Genomic DNA, 5,486 nt, shown 5'->3' with positions numbered 1-5,486 from the left:
CCGTGATCATGGGGAGGGGTTGAGATTGCATTTCAAAGAGCCCTTCTTGTACAGGCAACATAGAACTATGCCCAGAGGGTATACCAGACGGCTGCGTCACTAAATCTGCAGCCAATACCAATGTTACAGGAGTTTCATCACCTTGCGAGTTCATCACTTTGTCTAGACCTTGCTGTCCTAAATCTTTCACATGTAGATCATTACAGTAATAAGAGCGGATGTCTGAAGAGAGGGAAAGCGAACGCTGTAATCTAGTGCTGGCTAGCCTCGCTGGTAGAAAGACTGATTTTTTCAAAGGACCTTTAGCAGGCGCCATTTGTGACTGCGCTAAAGGTGACGGTTGCCCTATGTCACGCGGCATACCTGTTTTTCAAAGTGTATTCCCAAAGCACCATTGTTTCACATATTAGTATGAATTACTTATCTAGGCGCACATACACAAATGACAAAATATTCTGCCCATCTTATAAGGAAACAATCCAGCGTGGGTTGTGCCTTCGCTGTAAGCTAGTACGCTAGACAGCAAGACAGCTCTCATACTTGGCTATTGCACTTTTGCAATCGCGCGCATTCGCGCGAGTCCACTGGTTTTGTAATGGAGTCTGGAAGGGAGGAGGGGCAGAGTGCTCGGCTTCTTCCAATCCATTCCACAGTTTGCTGAATCCACAGAGTAACGGGTGCCAAGTTCGCAAAAATCAGTACACTCAAGTTCTGTATTAAGAGCTCACAGCAAGACAGCTCTCACACTTGGCGATCGCACTTTTGCAGGACTAAACAGAGCTAGATTTGAGAGTCCTGTTATAGTGGAAGAGAGGCCTACACCTAACAATGCAATTTGTGAACAGCACTAAACACAGCTACCTAACAATGCAAATTGTGTACAAGACTAAACACAGTGTCCTAACAATGCCGTTTGTCTACAAGACTACACACAGCTAGATTTTAGAGTTCTGTATAGTGGGAGGGAGGCCTACATCTAACAATGCAATTTGTGAACAAGACTAAACTCACCTACTTAACAATGCAAATTGTGTATAAGACTAAACGCAGTTAAGTAACAATGCAATTTGTGTACAAGACTAAACACAGCTACCTAATAATGCAATGTGTGTACAGGACTAAACACAGCTACCTAATAATGTAATTTGTGTACCAGATTAAACACGGCTAGCTTTGGGAGTCCTGTATAGAGGGACAGAGGCCTACACCTAACAATGCAATTTGTGTACAAGACTAAAGACAGCTACCTAATAATGCAATTTGTGTACAAGATTAAACCCAGCTAGATTTGAGAGTCCTGTATAGAGGGAGAGAGGCCTACACCTAACAAGGCAATTTGTTTACAAGACTAAATACAGCTGCCCAATAATGTAATTTGTGTACAAGACTAAACACAGCTACCTAATAATGCGATGTGTGTAGAAGACTAAACACAGTTAGATTTGGGCGTCCTGTATAGAGGGAGAGTGGCCTACGCCTAACAATGCAATTTGTGTACAAGACTAAACACAGCTGCCTAATAATGCAATTTGTGTAGAAGACTAAACACATCTAGATTTGATAGTCCTGTATAGTTGGAGAGAGGCCTACACCTAACAATGCAATTTGTGTACAAGATTAAAAGATTAAACACAGGCAGATTTGAGAGTCCTGTATAGTGGGAGAGAGGCCTACACCTAATAAAGAAATTGTTGTACAATACTAAACACAGCTGCCTAACAATGCAGTTTGTGTACAAGAATAAATACAGCTAGATTTGAGGGTCCTGTATAGTACGAGAGAAGGAGACAGAGGAACTTGATCACAGTAGTGTACAGGTGTAGGTAGGGTTGCTAAGTGTCCGGGCTTCAAGGGGTAGAGTTAGTGCTCCACTCCCCACCCAGGCTGGTCCTGCCGTGCTAGTCGCTGCTGGTCGACGGCTGGCTTCCTGGTTCCTGTTTATGTCACATGGAGCCAGCTGTCGCAGGATCTGGAGGATCAAATTCTGTACCGGGGCTGCCTGCAGACAAGAAAAAAAATCTATGAATGTGTGTGTACGTGGCTCTGTATGTAATGAAGGAGTGTATGATTGGGTGTGTGAATGAAAGAGTGTATGTTGTGTGGGTGCATGTGTGAATGAGGGAGTGAATGTGTATGGGTTTGTGAGTGAATGCGTGTGAATGCATGAAAATAATGCACCCCTGCCCCAGCACTGCCAAATAAGATGCCAGTCCTCATTTGGGGCATGGGGGTGCCTCTAAATCAGAGACCCGCTCACCAGCACAATGAGCATAGTTCACTGTGTGTGAGTGATCATCTGATTTGAGGATCAATCAGAGCACAGACCCGCTCACCACACATTGAACAGCACACACAGTGCTGGTGAGTGGGCCTTTGATTTAATTTATCAAAGAAGGGAATAGCTGATGAGCGGGTCTCGGCTTTGATTCATTAAATCAAAGGCCCGTTGATATGATTCATGAATCCAAAGGCCCGCTCACCAGCACGATGACCCGCTCACCATGTTTTGTGAGCGGGCCTTTGATTTGAGAATGAATCAAGAGACCCACTCACTGCTCAGTGTGCACCACTCACTGTGCTGGTGAGCGGGTCTCTGATTTGGGTGTGTGAGGAATTCGACCATCCCCGTGGTGGGTGTGCACTCGCTTGGGCTTTGTTGATATTTTGTAAAGAAATCGAATGATGGGAGATCAACCTTGTAAAATGTGTGGGGCTAATCCGCACACATTTTGCTGTGCTCACCGCACAACAAACACAAAGATCTGTGTACTTTGGGTGGACACAGCCTACAGGCACAGCCCGCCTCCCCCCGCCCCCATCCCATTTAGTTGTAATATGACAGCCAGGAGTACAGGAAGGCATCTCAAGAGGAGGAGGGAAAAACCTTCCTCTGGCCATGGCCAGCCTAATTAACTATAAAAGGCTCCACGGATCCGACCTGCCCATTGTCAGCCCTGCAAGTGGAAATGCATACTGATGAGAGTTAATTGAAGCAGGCATGCAAGAGGCCTAGTCGCAGAACTGACAAAGTACAGGAAACCTAGCATTGGCTCACATAAACCCATCACTAGCCCCAGCCAGCATTTGAGCGCACCCAGTGGACTCCCTGCTCACTGTGCTCACTGTGCTCAGAGAGGCACAGCTTCACCTCACTGATGAGGCCCAACAAGACTGAAACACGTGTATGGGGTTGCTGTTGGTACTCTTGTTCAGAAGAGAATTACCATAACTTTTCGGTGCTAGACTGGCCTTGTGGACGGGACACAGACTGAAATGCAAATGGATATTTCCCATCTGTGAAAGGTACAGTGAGCAAAAAGCAGATGGCTGCGAACTCTCAATGTGAACAGGTTATCATGCTGTGTTCTTGCGAGAGAGGGGCGCCTGCTACCTTTTTTGTATTTTTGGAGGGAACTTGGGGTTGGTCACCTATGTTACCTGGGGGCAACAAGACGTGGACTCCCTGCTCACTGTGCTCAGAGAGGCACAGCTTCACCTCACTGATGAGGCCCAAAAAGGCTGAAACACATGTATGGGGTTGCTGTTGGTACTCTTGTTCAGAAGAGAATTACCATAACATTTCGGTGCTGGACTGCCCTTGTGGGCGGGACAAAGACTGATATGCAAATGGATATTTCCCATCTGTGAAAGGTACAGTGAGCAAAAAGCAGATGGCTGCGAACTCTCACTGTGAACAAGTTAACATGACGTGTTCTTGCGAGAGAGGGGCGCCTGCTACCTTTTTTGTATTATTGCCACCCAGTCCCCTATATATTGTGCCAGGGTGCATTACCCCCTGAGCATTGATAACCCACATGCGCGCTATTCAACACAGGTTTCATTTCCTCTAGGCTTTGCCATCCAGTCTCCCACATATTGTGCCTGGGTGCATGACCCTGTGAGCATTGATAACCCTCATGTGTGCTACTCAGCACAGGTTTAATTTCCCTAGGCATTGGCGTCCAGTCTCCTGCATGTTGTGTCTGGGTGCATTACCCTGTGAGCATTGATAGCCCTCATGTTTGCATTTTCATCACAGGTTTATTTTCCTCTAGGCATTGTCATCCAGTCTCCTACATATTGTGGCAGGGTGCATTACCCACTGAGCTTTGATAGCCCTCATGCGTGGTATTCAGCACAGGTTTAATTTCCTCTAGGCATTGCCATCCAGTCCCCGACATACTGTGCCAGGTTGCACTACCCTCTGAGCTTTGATAGCCCTGCCTTGCCTATGCAGCACAGGTTTATCATCCTCTAGGCATTGGCATCCAGTCCCCTACATATTGTGCCAGGGTGCATTACCCTCTGAGCTTTGATAGCCCTCATGCTTGCCTATTGAGCACAGGTTTATCTTCCTCTAGATATTGACATCCGGTCTCCTACATATTGTGCCAGGGTGCATTACCCTCTGAGCTTTGATAACCCTCATGCTTGCCCATTCAGCACAGGTATATCTTCCTCTAGGCATTGCCATCCAGTCTCCTACATATGACATATTGTGCCAGGGTACATTACCCTCTGAGCTTTGATAGCCTGCCTGCATGCCTTTTCAGCATAGGTTTATTATCCTCTAGGCATTGACATCCAGTCCCCCACATATTGTGCCAGGGTGCATTAACCTCTGAGCTTTGATAGCCCTCATGCTTGCCCACTCAGCACAGGTTTATTTTCCTCTAGGCATTGCCATCCGCCCCTTACATATTGTGCCAGGGTGCATTACGCTCTGAGCATTGATAGCCCTCATGCTTGCCCATTCAGCACAGGTTTATTTCCCTCTAGGCATCGCCATCTATTCTCTCACATATTGTGCCAGGGTGCATTACCCTCTGAGCTTTCATAGCCCTCATGCTTGCCCATTCAACACAGGGTTATCTTCCTCTAGGCATTGCCATCCGCCCCTTACATATTGTGCCAGGGTGCATTACGCTCTGAGCATTGATAGCCCTCATGCTTGCCCATTCAGCACAGGTTTATTTCCCTCTAGGCATCGCCATCTATTCTCTCACATATTGTGCCAGGGTGCATTACCCTCTGAGCTTTCATAGCCCTCATGCTTGCCCATTCAACACAGGGTTATCTTCCTCTAGGCATTGCCATCCAGTCTCCTACATACCGTGCCAGGGTGCATTACCCTCTGAGCATTGATAGCCCTCATGCTTGCCCATTCAGCACAGGTTTATTTCCCTCTAGGCATCGCCATCTATTCTCTCACATATTGTGCCAGGGTGCATTACCCTCTGAGCTTTGATAGCCCTCATGCTTGCCCATTCAACACAGGTTTATCTTCCTCTAGGCATTGCCATCCAGTCTCCTACATACTGTGCCAGGGTGCATTACCCTCTGAGCCTTGATAGCTCTCATGCTTGCCCATTCAACACAGGTTTATCTTCCTCTAGGCATTGCCATCCAGTCTCCTACATACTGTGCCAGGGTGCATTACCCTCTGAGCCTTGATAGCCCTCATGCTTGTCCATTCAGCACAGGTT

The sequence above is a fragment of the Ambystoma mexicanum genome, chromosome 13 (assembly GCF_040938575.1).
Source record: "Ambystoma mexicanum isolate Mex_15411 chromosome 13, UKY_AmexF1_1, whole genome shotgun sequence".
NCBI classification, from domain to species: Eukaryota; Metazoa; Chordata; class Amphibia; order Caudata; family Ambystomatidae; genus Ambystoma; species Ambystoma mexicanum.
The sequence above is the reverse complement of the archived record's forward strand: the minus strand, read 5'-3'. Positions refer to the sequence as shown.